Source organism: Capsicum annuum, chromosome 3 (genome assembly GCF_002878395.1).
Source record: "Capsicum annuum cultivar UCD-10X-F1 chromosome 3, UCD10Xv1.1, whole genome shotgun sequence".
NCBI classification, from domain to species: Eukaryota; Viridiplantae; Streptophyta; class Magnoliopsida; order Solanales; family Solanaceae; genus Capsicum; species Capsicum annuum.
In genome coordinates this window covers 123563662-123580883 of record NC_061113.1, presented here as the reverse complement: position 1 = coordinate 123580883, position 17222 = coordinate 123563662, and positions in this window count along the sequence as shown.

Genomic DNA, 17222 nt, shown 5'->3' with positions numbered 1-17222 from the left:
AAATTGAATAATCATGAAAATGCCGCATGAGAACACATACATGAATGTACAGAACATGAACACAATTATCGCAACTCTAGACACTGAAACTCAGATACCACTTGTTGTAGACTATACTCACTACTGACAATGAGATACTGAATCACTAACTTATCTGATACTGATAATTGAGGATCTGGATGTGATTACATCAATGACTGAATTCTTAGACTTACTGCTTTCGACTGATAATATTAGATATCAACCTTTCTAATAGATGATTTTGGAAGCTTTATCAATGATAAGAAATATGATTATATCTGAATCTGACAAACAGAATACTCAATAGAAATATGATAATGTGATCAAGCCTGTCTGGCGGCATTTCTCTGAATATGATATCAAATAACTATATATGAGACCAAGTCTATTTGATGGGATGGTCCACAACTCAATAGAGCTATCTAAGTTCGTCACAATGATAGATGACTGTATCTGACAGTCCTAATTTCTGAAAACTAATTTTGAAACATAGATTGAATCTGAAACTAAAACTGTAGGAAGTAGTCACTTAATTGATATACCCCGACCTACCACAGGTGGGGTCCACCTTGTGCCTCAGTTGGAATGGTGTCATTACCGTGCCACTGGTAAGGACAACTCTATGTAACCCTCATCTAGCAGGTCCTCAAAAAAGAACGCTGGAGCCCTCATCTAGCAGATCAGGCCATCTTATCTACCCTCATCTAGTAGGTATGATATCTCTCATCCACCCTTAACTAACAGGTGTGATGCCTCAACCTACACTGGCTACGTAGTTTTGGAGTGTAATGATTGCTTCTAAGAATCACACCCTCTACTAGTAGGTGAGATCCCATCCTTGAGCTCGCTAGATGCTAGTTTCTACTCCCAACTGAAAGACTCAGAACTGAATTCTTAACTGAACACTGGCTGAACTAAATCTGACACTGATCATATAACTCAAAAGGTCTGACTGAGTTACGCTAAGATCACTTGGTTCCATATCTGATGGAAAAGATATCGAATTATGGTATTTGACTGACGTTATAGAGCTTGAATAGATTACTCTAATCGCTTTTTAGATTAGGATTTGATGACTTGAATACTATTAGAACTGAGATGATTATAGGTCTGAGGTTAGATTACTAGCGATACAGAGATTACAGAGATAACTGAGATTACTGAGCTTTATTAAGATTCACACTTGTCTGAGGATACAGAGTTGTATAGTTCACTGAGTTCTGAGAATCATGGCTCGATTGGAATTATTGAGAAACTGACACGGGCTCTAGACAACAGCTCTATTTTTGGGTATAAATACCCCCAGGACCCGACAACATAAAAGTAAGAAATAATCATTCTTCATCACGAAATAATCATTCTTCATCACAAATTATTCATGCATCATCACGGTCATCCATTCATTACTACAATCATTTATTCTTCATTACAAACATTTATTCATCATTACAATTATTCATGTATTATCACAATTGTTAAAGAATCACTTGAAGTAGTTGGGCATCATAACATACTTTCCCTCTCAAGATCCTTAGGTTGTCGCATTAAGCTTTTAGGAAACATACACCTCTATTCATCATCACAACCACCAAAGGGTCACTCCAAACCTTTAAGGATCATAAACTTCGGTTCACTATCATATAATATCCTAGGAAAGACATGCTATTAGATTATACCTCATTCAACGAGATCTTACATCAAGTACTTCATACCTATATCGGTCTTGTTATTTATTTGGATATCACTTGATTTGGGGGAAACTTCATACTAACTCATCACTATTTAATTGCTAACCACTTGACATGTATTAAAAGCTTAGCATATATCAAAGAGCACAAAATCGAGAAATTTACAACCATCATATCTCGACTTGTTCACTAGGGTCTTTCAACAATCATTAGACATGACCGATTTTACACGTACTTGGGGATTTCATGCTATCTTGGGACATTTCACTCACTAAGGCATGCATGGACTAGCTCACAATTTGGGGTTTCCTATTCAACATACTATAGTGGCCCTTATGCTTCACCTAAGCTCTTTATCAAACCTATGGGGAATGTTCTTCACTTATTCAACTATTTCTATACCCAAAAGTCATGAACACATCAAATGGAAAGACAACTTTAAGAGGGTCTATCACAAACATCACATGAATTCCACATACTAGGTAAAAACTCATAAATTTTGTAGGAAAACCTAAATCAAAACTCAAAAACACATTAAACATCCATTTCAAATCATACAAATCATTAACAACTCATAAAAATAAAAATCTTTTAATTTTAAAAAGGGTTCTTGAGCTTCTTGGATGAAAGGGACCCAAGAATCAACATCTACATACCTTAACCTTTTAAATTGGATGAACTTTAGTGCATGAAACTTTATCCACACTTGAAATAAATAAATTCTTGAAGCCTACACAATGAGGAACTTGATTCTTGAAGAAAGCTTAAAGATTTATGGATGAATTTTTGGAGGATTAAGGTTCTTGAATTGAAACCTTAGTTATTCTCTCTTTAGAGAATTGAAAGAGAAATAGATAAATTAGGGTTTGAATGAGGGTTCCTCATATTTATAGAGGCTCAAAAAATTAGAAAATGACCAAAATACCCTTAAAAAATGCCCTTTAATTGCTGGAAAAAATGTTCTTGATGCCATCTGTGATAGGCCGTCAGGTCCGTGATAGGCCGTCACGAATGGTCGTCAAAAAAGGGGTCAAATTCTTGATTTTATGCCCTGGGATGACTACGTCATCAGAAATGTCATAAAAATGTGACGACGTCATCAAAAAGGTCGTCAGAAATGTGATAGCCCGCCGGAAATGTCGTCACCGTTTTCCAGCTTGACATGCTGGAGTAAAATTGGCATAACTCTTTGCTCCGATATCGGATTTAGGAGAAATTGGTATTGTTGGAAAGATAATTCAAAGATATTTCATTTGATATATATAAAGCCACCATTTATTCATATACAACAAGTTATGGTTGATTGAAGTTGACCCAAATTTTGACGGTCACTAAAATTTGAACGATAGAAAAGTTTTCAATTCATCCATAAGTTAGGGGACCTCTATTACCTTATCTCATGCTCAAATATATTCCCACATGATTCAAAGTATTTCATACTTGGAAGGATATTTTTGAAACATTTTGACTTAGATTTTTGCTTTACCAAATACGCTCTAAGGCTCAGACTGGAAGAGGATTTTGCAGGTCATTACATTATCTCCCCCTTGAGAACATTCATCTTCGAATGTCGCTTGACAGACTGAGAATACGGATCAACAGAACTTACTTAAGAAATGGAAACATCATAGATCAGGACTACACAACTGGAATGACTGACATATAGAGTTCTCACACTGGGTATGCAGCTATGATGCATGGAATACTCGACTGATGATACTCATAGCTAAATTCTGATAATACACATGCATATCTGATGCATGGACTCATAACTGGGATGATCTCATGAATACACAACTGAACACATGCTGACAAGCTAAACTCTTTCTACTGAATGTGCATATCTAATGCATGAATGTCCGGCTAATCTGAATTTTGAAAGCACGACTGACAATGCAATAATAATTAACAATGCAGTGACAACTGATGCTAATTTCATAAAGAATATCTGAACATGCATATGGATGTATCTAATGGCATGAAACATCATAATACTATGGGGTATCTCCCCCTTGGGGCTCTATGTCCCACTAAACAACTTCGCTGAAATACTGGGGCGGTGCGCGGGGCATCTACAACTGGGTCATGATTGACCGATCAAGATCTGAAACTTATGCATGGATCATGCTAACATATAAAATCAAAATGGAAGCAAAGGACCTAACAATGCATATCATAAAGAAGAAGGGCTCATAACTTACCCGGGTGTATTTCAAGGAATCCTTCTCGATCAAGGCGAGTTTGAAGCGTCTAAAGTCTACCCCTTTGAGTTAGCATTCTACATTCTTGCATTCTATGGACTGATTCACCGCACCCAAAACACATATCGCTACTGGCTCTACACACACCATGGTGGCTCCTGCCACACTCTCCACAATGCGAATGGGTATGAACACCACTAGTAGTATTGGAAGTGGCTTCCTTCTAGCGCGAATCTCTACCCCTCTGAGCTAGTATTTTACACTCTCACAACTTGTGGCCTAGCCTAGCACATCCAAAATACCCCCTACAGCCGGCTCTACATACACCCCTGTGATGCGTACTACACTTTTCATACCACGGGTAGGTAAGAACACTCTTCCCACCACCTAGTGACTTAGACATTGATGCTCCATCTTGACTAGCATTCTTAGGTTTAGGTATCGGTGCCTAGACTGATAGAAAAACTGGTGCTGAGGATCTCATATGGAATTGGGAGTGGTTACTACTACTTAATCTTGGGGTAGAGTTATTGGTTCTAGTCCTCTGATCCATCCTACATTGTCCCCTCATTCTACAGAGTGTTAGCTAAAAGTCTAGATAGGACAATATTCTGCAAACTATTTTGAGCAGCTATTGCCTGGGCTAAGGTAGTGAATGCAACTCTAAACTCTGCATGTGACACAGCTTCATTCTCAGGATGTTGGTCATCTATCCCAAGGACAAAATCTTTTTGAGGAGGCATACTCTTTAATTGGAAGAAATAAATGGATTAGACTAAGGATCAACTTGAGCTCATGCTCACTCGCATGATCTGAATACTGAAAGAAGGAAAACTACTCTTAAGTACATCCTGTAGCCTCTTGTACATAAATGTGGCGTGCTACACACCCATGCACAAGACTCTACTAGATGCAGCTTTTAAGACTTCCTAGGACACTATTGAACCTTAAGCTCTGATACCAAGTCTGTAACACCCCCAGATCCCATCCCGAGATGTCACACGGTGCTGATGGACCCGAAGGACCATAACCTAACCCTTTTTTGATATATTTACCTATACACTACATAATATCTAAAAAAAGATATGGAAACTTACCATAAGGTTCAACACATCTACACATACTCAAAGCTGAAAACTGAATACTAATACATCCGTCTGAAAAGCCTCTAACTGTCTGAACTGTGGAGTTGATGGGAAATGTCCCCAATTAACTCTGTCAATAAAAAATAAACAAAGTCTGAAACAACAGTAGTAAATTGACACCCGTCCTCAAAAGAAGAGGACTCACTACTACTACTGCTGACTGGGACCAAACTTCTGAGGATAAATTAGATCCTGTGCCTCTGAACCTCTGGTGTCACATAAAACACCATAGCGAAAATACGTTAGAACAAAATATACGAAGTATGTAGATGGGGTAGGCTAATACAAGGGTTCATGCATGCGCAATATCTAAACTGAATAATCATGAAAATACTGCATGAGAACACATACATGCATGCACAGAACATGAACACAATTATCGCAACTCAAGATACTGAAACTCAGATACCACTTTATTGCAAACTGAACTCACTACTAACACTGAGATACTGAATCACTGACTCATTTTATACTGATAATTGAGGATCTGGATGTACATACATCAATGACTAAATTCTTAGAATTACTGCTTTCGACTAGCAGGATTAGAGATCAACCTTTCTAACAGATGATTTTGGAAGCTTTATCAATGATAAGAAATATAATTATATCTGAATCTGACAACTAGAATACTCAATAGAAATTTGATACTGTGATCAAGCCTGTTAGGCGGCATATCTCTGAATATGATATCAAATAACTATTTGTGAGACCAAGTCTATATGATGGGATAGTCCATAAATCAATGGAACTATTTGAATTTCTCACAATGAAAGATGACTGTATCTGGTAGTCCTAATTTCTGAAGACTGATTCTGAAATTGAGATTGAATCTGAAACTAAAACTGTGGGAAGTAGTCTCTTAACCGACATACCCCAACCTGCCACAGGTGGGGTCCAACCTGTGCCCCAGTTAGAAGGGTGTCATTACCGCGCCACTAGTAAAGAGAACTCTATGTGACCCTCATCTAGCAGGTCCTAAAACAAGAATGGGGGAGCCCTCATCTAGCAGGTCAAGTCACCTCATCTACCCTTATCTAGTTGGTATATTATCTCTCATCCACCCTCAACTAATAGGTGTGATGTCTTAACCTACGCTGGTTATGTAGTTCTGGGGCACAAGGATTTCTTCTAAGAATCACACCCTCTACTAGTAGGTGAGATCCCATCCTTGAGTTCGCTCGGTGCTAGTTTCTACTCCCAACTAAAAGACTCAGAACTAAATTCTCAACTGAACACGGGTTTAATTGAATCTAACACTGATGATATTACTTAAAAGGTCTGACTGAGTTACGCTGAGATCACTTGGTTTCGTATCTAACGGAAAAGATATCGAATCATGGTATATGACTGATGATACAGAGCTTGAATAGATTACTAAAATCACTTTTGAGATTATGATTTGATGACTTGAATACTATTAGAACTGAGGTAATTAAAAGTTACAGAGATTACAGAGATTATTTAGATTACTGAGCTTTATTAAGCTTCATACTTGTCTGAGGATACAGAGTTCTATAGTTCACTAAGTTATGAGAATCATGGATCGATTGGAATTATTAAGAAACTGACATGGGCTCTCGACAACAGCTCTATTTTTGGGTATAAATATCCCCAGGACTCGACAACATAAAAGTAAGACATAATCATTCTTCATCACAAATTATTCATGCATTATCAAGGTCATCCATTCATCATTACAATAATTTATTCATCATTACAAGCATTCATTCATCATTATAATCATTCATGTATTATTAGAATCATTAAAGAATCACTTCAAGTAGTTGGGCATCATAACATACTTTCCCTCTCAAGATCCTTAGGACATCGCATTAAAAATTTAGGAAACATAGACCTCTATTCATCATCACTGCAACCAAAGGGTCACTCCAAACCTTTAAGGATCATCAATATCGGTTCACTATCACATACTAGCCTAGGGAAGACATGATATTAGATTATACCCCATTCAATGAGATCTTAAATCAAGTACTTCATACCTATATCGGTCTTGTTATGTATTTGGATATCACTTAATTTTGGGGAAACTTCATACTAACACGTCACTATTTACTTGCTAACCACATGACATGTATTAAAAGCTTAGCATATATCAATGAGCACAAAATCGGGGAATTTACAACCATTATATATCGACTTGTTCACTAGGGTCTTTAAACAACCATTAGACATAGCTGATTTTACATGTACTTGGGGATTTCATGCTATCTTGGAACATTTCACTCTCTAAGGCATGCATGGACTAGCTCACAATTTGGGGTTTCCTATTCAATCTACTATAGTGGCCCTTATGCTGCACCTAAGCTCTTTATCAAACATATGGGGAACGTTCTTCACTTATTCAACCATATCTACGCCCAAAAGTCATGAACACATCACATGGAAAACCACTTCAAGAGGGTCTATCACAAACATCACATGAATTCCACATACTAGAGTCAAAGCTCATAAATTTGGTTGGCAAACATAAATCAAAACTCAATAGCTCATTAAACATCAATTTCAACTCATACAACTCATTAACAACTCATAAACATAAAAATCTTTTAATTTTAAAAAGGGTTCTTGAGCTTCTTGGATGAAAGGGACCCAAAAAATCAACATCTACATACCTTAACCTTTGAAATTGGATGAACCTTAGTTCTTGAAACTTTATCCATACTTGAAATAAATAAATTCTTGAAGACCACACTATGAGGAACTTGATTCTTAAAGAAAGCTTGAAGATTTATGGATGAATTTTTTGAGGATTAATGTTCTTGAATTGAAACCCTAGATATTCTCTCTTTAGAGAACTGGAAGAGAAATGGAGAAATTAGGGTTTGAATGAGGGTTCCTCATATTTATAGTGGCTCAAAAAAGTGGGAAATGAACAAAATACCCTTGCAAAAATGCCCTTGAAATGCTGGAAAAAATGTTTTTGATGGCATCCGTGACAGACCGTCAGGTCCGTGATAGCCCGTCACAAAAGGATTCTAATTCTCTATTTTCTTCCGAGGTTTGATGACTTCATTAGAAATGTTATCAAAATGTGACGGCGTCGTCAAAAAGGTCGTCAGAAATGTGATAGCCCGTCAGAAACGTTGTCACTGTTTTCCAGCTTGGCATGTTGGAGTAAAATTGGCATAACTCTTTGCTCCGATATCGGATTCAGGAGAAATTGGTATCGTTGGAAAGATAATTGAAGGATATTTCATTTGATTAATATAAAGCCACTAGTTATTCATATACAATGAGTTATGGTTGATTGAGGTTGACCCAAATTTTGACGGTCACTAATACTTGAATGATGGGAAAGTTTTCAACTCGTTCATAAGTTAGGGGACCTCTATGATCTTAATTCATGCTCAAATAGATTCCCATAAGATTAAAAGTATTTCATTCTTGGGAGGATATTTTCAAAACATTTTGACTCAGATTTTTGCTTTACCAACTATGCTCTAAGGCTTAGATTGGAAGAAGATTTTGCGGGGCATTACATTATCTCCCCCTTGAGAACATTCTTCCTTGAATGTCGCTTGATAGACTAAGAATACAGATCAACAGAACTTACTCAATAAATGGAAACATCTCAGATCAGGACTACGCAACTGGAACGACTGATATATAGATTTCTCACACTGGGTATGCTGATATGATGCATGGAATACTCGACTGATGATACTCAGCTAAATTCTCATAATACACATGCATATCTGATGCATGGACTCATAACTGAGATGATCTCATGAATACACGACTGAACACATGCTGACAAGCTAAACTTTTTCTACTGAATATGTAAATCTAATGCATGAATGTCCGGCTAAGCTAACTTTTGTAAGCACGACTGACAATGCAATAATGATTGACAATGCAGTGACAACTGATGCTATTTTTATAAAGAAGATCTGAACATATATCTGGATGAATCTAATGGCATGCAACATTATAATACTATAGGGTATCTCCCCCTTGGGGCTCTATGTCCCACTAAACACACTTCGCTGAAATATAGGAGCGGTGCGCGGGGCACCTACAACTGGGTCATGATTAACAGATCAAGCTCTAAAACTTATGCATGACTCATGCTAACATATAAGCTCAAAATGGAAGCAAAGGACCTAATAATGGATATCATAAATAAGAAGGGCTCATAACTTACCCGGGTCTATTTCAAGGAATCCTTCTCGATCAAGGCGAGTCTGAAGCGCCTAAAGTCTACCCTTTTGAGTCAACACTCTACTTTTCTGCATTCTATGGACTGATTCATCGCACCTGAAACACACATCGCTACTGGCTTTACACACACCTTGGTGGATCCTTCCACACTCTCCACAATGCGGATGGGTATGAATACCACTAGTAGTACTGGAAGTGGCTTCCTGCTGGCACGAATCTCTTACCCTCTGAGCTATTATTCTTCACTCTCGTAACTTATGGCCTATCCTACCACATCCAAAACACCCCCTACTGCCGGCTCTACATACACCCCTGTGCTGCCTACCACACATTTCACAACATGGGTAGGTGAGAACACTCTTCCCACGACCTAGTAACTTAGAGCTTGATGCTCTATCTCGACTAGCATTTATAGATTTAGGTACCAGTGCCTGGACTGATAGAGAAACTGGTGTTGAGGATCTCAGATGGAATTGGGATTGGTTACTACTCCTTAATCTTGGCGTAGAGTTATTGGTTCTAGTCCTCTGATCCATCCTATGCTCTCTACCCTTATTCTGCTGAGTGTCAGCTAAAAGTCTAGATAGGACAACATTGTCCAAACTGTTCTAAGCTATTGCCTGGGCTAAGGTAGTGAATGTAGCTCTGAACTCTGCATGTGACACACCCTCATTCTCAGGATCTACTGGTTATAGAGGTGGGTCATCTATCCCAAGGACAAAATCTATGTGAGGAGGCATACTCTATAATTGGAAGAAATAAGTGGATTAGACTAAGGATCAACTTGAGCTCATACTCACTCACATTATCTGAATACTGAAAGAAGGGAAAACACTCCTAAGTACATCCTGTAGCCTTTTGTACATCAATGTGGTGCGCTACACACCCATGCATAAGACTCTACTAGATGCGGCTTTTCAGACTCCCTAGGATACTATTGAACCTGAGGCTCTGATACCAAGTTTATAATGCCCCCAGATCCCATCCCGAGATGTCACACGGTGCTTATGGACCCGAAGGACCACAAGCTAACCCTTTTTTGATATCTGTACCTGTACACTGCATAATATCTGAAAAAATATGGAATCTTTCCATAAGGTTCAACACATCTATACATACTCAAAGCTGAAAACTGAATACTAATACATCCGTCTGAAAAGCCTCTAACTGTCTGAAATGCGGCGTTGATGGGATATGTCCCCAACTAACTCTGTCAACAGAAAATAAACAAAGTCTGAAACAATAGTAGTAAACTGACACTCGTCCTCAAAAGAAGAGGACTCACTGCTACTCCGGCTGACTGGGACCAAACTGCTGAAGATAAACTGGATCCTATACTTCTAAACCTATGGTTTCAAATAAAACACCATAGCACAAATACATCAGTACAAAAATGTACCGAGTATGTAGATGGGGTAGGCTAATACAAGGGTTCATGCATGTGCAATATCTAAACTGAATAATCATGAAAATGCCGCTTGAGAACACATACATAAATATACATAACATGAACATAATTATCAAAAGTCTAGATAACACAACTCAGATACCACTTTACTGCAGACTGAACTCACTACTGATACTGAGATACTGAATCACTGACTCATCTGATACTGATAACTGAGGATCTGGATGTTCTTACATCAATGATTGAATTCTTAGACTTACTGCTTTCAACTGATAGGATTAGAGATCAACCTTTCTAACAGATGATTTCAGAAGCTTTATCAATGATAAGAAATAGGATTATATCTAAATGTAACAACCAGAATACTCAATAGAAATCTGATACTGTGATCAAGCCTGTCTGACGGTATATCTGAATATGATATTAAATAACTATATGTGAGACCAAGTCTATATGTGGAATGGTCTATAAATCAATGGAACTATCTGAGTTCCTCACAATGATAGATGACTGTATCTGACAGTCCTAATTTCTAAAGACTGATCTAAAACTGAGACTCAATCTGAAACTGAAACTGTGGGAAGTAGTCACTTAACCGATATACCTTGACCTACCACAGGTGGGGTCCAACTTGTGCCCCAATTGGAAGGGTTTCATTACTGTACCACTAGTAAAGAAAAATCTATGTAACCCTCATCTAGCAGGTCCTCAAACGAGAACAATCGAGCCCTCATCTAGTAGGTCAAGCCACCTCATCTACCCTCATCTAGTAGGTATGATGTCTCTCATCCACCCTCAACTAATAGGTGTGATGTATCAACCTATGCTGGCTACATAGTTCTGGAGCATAAAGATTGCTTCTAAGAATCACACCCTGTACTAGTAGGTGAGATCCCCTCCTTGAGCTCGCTTGGTGCTAGTTTCTACTCCCAATTGAAAATCTAAGAACTAAATTCTCAACTGAAAACTTGTTGAACTGAATCTGACACTGATCATATTACTCAAAAGGTATGACTGAGTTACGCTAAGATTACTTGGTTTCGTATCTGACGGAAAAGATATCGAATCATGGTATCTGATTGATGATACAGAGCTTGAATAGATTACTCAAATATATTTTGAGATTAGGATTTGATGAATTAAATGCTATTAGAACTAAGTTTATTATAGGTCTGAGGCTAGATTACTAGCGATACAGAGATAACTGAGATTACTGAGCTTTATTAAGCTTAGCACTTCTCTTAGGATACAGAGTTCTATAGTGTACTAAGTTCTAAGAATCATGGCTTAATTGGAATTATCGAGAAACTGACATGAGCTCTAGACAACAACTCTATTTTTGGGTATAAATACCCCCAGGACTCGACAACATAAAAGTAAGACATAATTATTCTTCATCACAGATCATTCATGCATAATCACGGTCATCCATTCATCACTACAATCATTTATTCATCATTACAAGTATTCATTCATAATTACAATCGTTCATGTATTATCACAATCGTTAAATAATTACTTCAAGTAGTTGGGCACCATAACATACTTTCCCTCTCAAGATCCTTAGGACATCACATTAAGCATTTAGGAAACGTAGACCTCTATTCATCATCACTGCAACCAAAGGGTCACTCCAAACCTTTAAGAATCATAAATATCGTTTCACTATCATATACTAGCCTAGGGAAGACATGCTATTGGATTATACCCCATTCAATGAGATTTTACATCAAGTACTTCATACCTATATCGGTCTTGTTATGTATTTGGATATCACTTGATTTGGGGGAAACTTCATACTAACACATCACTATTTACTTGCTAACCACTTGACATGTATTAAAAACTTAGCATATATCAATGAGCACAAAATTGGGGAATTTACAACCATCATATCTCAAATTGTTCACTAGGGTCTTTCAACAACCATTAGACATGACCGATTTTACACGTACTTGGGGATTTCATGCTATCTTGGCACATTTCACTCACTAAGGCATGCATGGACTAGCTCACAATTTGGGGTTCCCTATTCAATATACTATTGTGGCCCTTATGCTTCACCTAAGCTCTTTATCAAACCTATGGGGAACGTTCTTCACTTATTCAACCATTTCTACACCCAAAAGTCATGAACACATCACATGGAAAAACAACTTCAAGAGGGTTTATCACAAACATCATATGAATTCCACATACTAGGGTCAAAGCTCATAAATTTTGTAGGAAAACATAAATAAAAACTGAACAACTCATTAAACATCCATTTTAAGTCATAGAAATCATTAACAACTCATAAACATAAAAATCTTTTAATTTTAGAAAGGGTTCTTGGATAAAAGAGACCCAAGAATCAACATCTACATACCTTAACCTTTGAAATTGGATGAACTTTAGTGCTTGAAACTTTATCCACACTTGAAATGAAAAAAATTTTGAAGCCCACACTATGAGGAACTTGATTCTTGAAGAAAACTTGAAGATTTATCGATGAATTTTGGAGGATTAAGGTTCTTGAATTGAAACCCTAGATATTCTCTCTTTAGAGAATTGGAAGAGAAATGGAGAAATTAGGGTTTGAATGAGGGTTCATCATATTTGTAGAGGCTCAAAAAAAGTGGAAAATGACCAAAATACCCTTGCAAAAATGTCCTTGAATTGCTAAAAAAAATGTTCTTGACGCCATCCGTGACAGGCCGTCAGATCCGTGATAGGCCGTCACGAATGGTCGTCACAAAAGGGTTCCAATTAGTGATTTTCTGCCCAAGGATGATGAAGTTGTTAGAAATGCCATCAAAATGTGATGACGTCGTCAAAATGGTCGTCAGAAACGTGATAGCCCGTTAGAAACGCCGTCACCATTTTCCAGCTTGACATGCTGGAGTAAAATGGGCATAACTCTTTGCTCTGATATCGGATTTAGGCGAAATTGGTATCGTTGGAAAGATAATTCAAAGATATTTCATTTAATATATAGAAATATATTCAGTTATGCATATACAACGAGTTATGGTTGATTGAAGTTGACCCAAATTTTGACGGTCACTAAAACTTGAACGATAGGAAAGTTTTCAACTCGTCCATAGGTTAGGGGACCTCTATGATATGAATTCATTATCAAATATATTCCCACATGATTCAAAGTATTTTATACTTGGGAGGATATTTTCGAAATATTTTGAGTCAGATTTTCGCTTTACCAAATACGCTCTAAGGCTCAGACTGGAAGAGGATTTTACGGGGCATTACAATTTTCTTTTTCCAGGAGAGTTAATGTGTCAATAATACTCTTATTATATTTTAATAGTATATTAATCTCGCTCCTGCAATAATGCACCATATCAAAAGAAAAAGAATCAATAAATAAGGAGTCATCACCACTCCATACGTCCTCTGTATAGGATGTCATCTCAAGAAGGGTGGGCAACAAAACTATCAAAACAAAATAAAATAAAACCTGATAACTCCAACAATTTCAATCAAGAACTCCAAAATTTTATTCCCCAGCCGTGATACCTACCCCTCCTTAGAAGGATAAAGTAGTCACTATCAAAATATAGTAACCTAACTAGGATGGAGTCAATCCCATAAGGAATTGGCTAAAAATTTGTCTCGAACTTGTTAAAATCGCCAGGCAGCGTGGAAAAGTAAAAAGAGGGATTTGTAGTAACTAGAAAAAGGAACAAGGCTTGGATGATTTTGGTTGTAATCAAACTAAGAAGAACACTAGGCTTGTGTCCCCCCTGACTTCTCAACTCTGCAGATTTATCATGCACTATCAAACTATTTCGTTACCGTGATACAAAATTTGACAAGTTATGCATCACCAATCAGCTCTCAACTACATTTGATAAATTTCACCCATCTTCTCTAAATATCAAAGTGTCGCCTTACTAATTCTTGACTTGGACCCTAGTTTCAACTATCTCCTCTCGGTCTCAAGTTGATTTGATGGGACTTAACTATCTTAAGAAGATAATAAAGGTGCGCTTATTTTGGCAGCTGATACCGAATCACTATTGTGATTTTATTTCCAAATCTCTACATCCCTCTCAGATTTTTAGAGAATAGAGGTAGGATCCTACAGTTTGACACCGTTAAGATAGAAATTTAAGCAAACAAAATCACAATACACGCAAGGATTTTTATCTTGAATGACTTGACATTTTCTTTACTTTGTTAATCCGCCAAAGTTCCCACAACCCTAGCTAAGCGAATTAGCCATCATAGTTGTAAGATAATTCATGGGATTCACAGACAAAATCATAGAATTAATCTCACACTATTGAAAGAAGAAAACACAAAATCTTAAATTGAAAAACAAATCCAAAAATAAACCAAGGACTATAAGATGTTTATGAACATAGCCCAAAGGTCCTCTCTCTAAATTCCCTTAATATGTGAATATCAATAATGAATACAAAGACTAAAGGGTATTTATAAATTACAACAAACCCTAGAAACAAATCCTAACAAAAATTGAAAAACTTAACTAACCGTACATAATAAGACTTAAAAACATCATCGAAGTGTCACTGGGATACATTGAAACCCTCGGAAATGATTTTGGAATGTTTTAGAAAAGTTGAGGTCAATGCCACTTACTTGGCCACATGCGATCTACATATGCCATATGTGGTTCGTATGTGGACCCAGGTAAGTGCCAGAAAATCTTCCCGCACTATTCACTCTCTGGATTTTGGACTTTTGGAACTTACCTTATTCACATACAGTCCTCAAGTACTAAATGCATTCCAAAAGTAAGCATAGATAAGTTCCAAATCCCCGCCATAAGATAGATAATTAAATTATCTTTCTAATGATATAAATTTTTCCTTAATCCAATATTAGGGTGAAAAGTTATGGCCAAATTACTGAAGAACTGTCAGAGCTGCCAATTACCCTAATCACTTCTTTCTTCTTGCTTCTGAGCCTCTGTATTTCAACTTATGATATGTAAATAGGTCAACTACACCCGGTAAGTTCCACATACATCAAAAATGACCAAATAAGTGGCCAAAAATCACTTTTGTCTTTTTCTTGAATTTAGTATCAAAAAATGTAATTTCCTGCAAAACACTCAAAAAAAAATCAAATCTGATAAAATAGCCTTAAGTACATGCATATTCTCATATTTTAAAGCATCAAAATTTCTATAAATTCATGGCATATCACTTGGAAGTGGGAAGTGGTAAATATGAACTTCATTATAGGTTGCCACGTACTCATTGTCAGCATGATTCCATTTGGGTTATTGAGGACCAAATGACTAAGTCAACTCATTTCTTGCCAGTTAATACTTTTGACTTAGCTGAAGTTTATGCTAGACTCTAATTTAGGGAGTTGGTGAAATTACATGGAGTCCCTTCAACCATTATTTCAGACAGATGTACCCAGTTTACCTCTTATTTTTGGTAGACAAAGGGTCTTGGTACTAAGTTCACCTTCGCACAACTTTTCACCCACTGACAGATGGTCAGGTAGAGAGGACTGTTGAGACTTTAGAGGACAAATTAAGAGTGTGTAATCAATTTAAAGGATACTTAGGATGATGATTTGCCTTTGATTGTGTTTTCCTATAGTAACAGCTATCACACCAGTACTTGGATGGCTCTGTTTAAAGTGCTTTATGGTAGAAAGTGTAAGTCTCCTATTGGTTGGTTTGAGGTTGGCAAAGCTATATTGATAGGGCTAGATTCAGTACATTAAGTGATGGAGAAGGTTCCACTGATTATAAAAAGGCTGAAAATGGCCCAAAGCTATTAGAATTCCTATGCAGACATAAGGAGAAGGTAGCTTGAGTTTGATGTTGGTGATTTTTTTTACTTGGAAATTTCTCCTATGAAAAGGGTAAAGATATGTGATAAGAAAGGGAAGCTTAATCCTCATTATGTTGGTCCCTCTAAGATTTTGAGATGGTATGGAAAGTTAGCATGTGAGTTAAGTTGCCTATAGAGTTAGAATTAGTACACCCAATGTTCTATGTCTCCTTGTTGAGGAAATGCCTTGGAGACCCAACATCAATAGTGCTTGTAGAAAGGATTATCGTGGAAAATTCCCCCTCTTATGAATAAGTCCTAGTTGAGATCCTTGATCATTAGATTCGTAGGATGAGGAATAAAAAGGTTACTTTAGTAAAGGTTGTGTGGAGAAATCAATTAGTTGAGAGAGATACTTGGGAAACGAAGGTGGGTATGATGACCAAGTACTCCCACCTTTTTTATTCGAACCTAGTCCCAACATAAGGTAATAGTTTCCTTAATTAGTTAATTCTTTTGTTTATATCTCAGGAAATCCAGATATTCTCGTGTCATGGCATGCATTCCTAAGTTTAGTTCAATTTATGTACTAGTCATAAATTCAAGCATCAGTTCATGACTCGACTCATAAGTGTTCAAGGCAAAGTTTCAATTTTTCCCCTAGCCTCTCAACTTAGTTAGTTTCATTCGAGGATGAATGGTTCTAAGGAGGAGATATTATAATGCCCCAATTTTCAATATCTACCCATCTAAAGATATACCATTAAAATTGCTTTCTAATGCCGCAAGTCTAGCCTAAATCCAACATCGTAAAA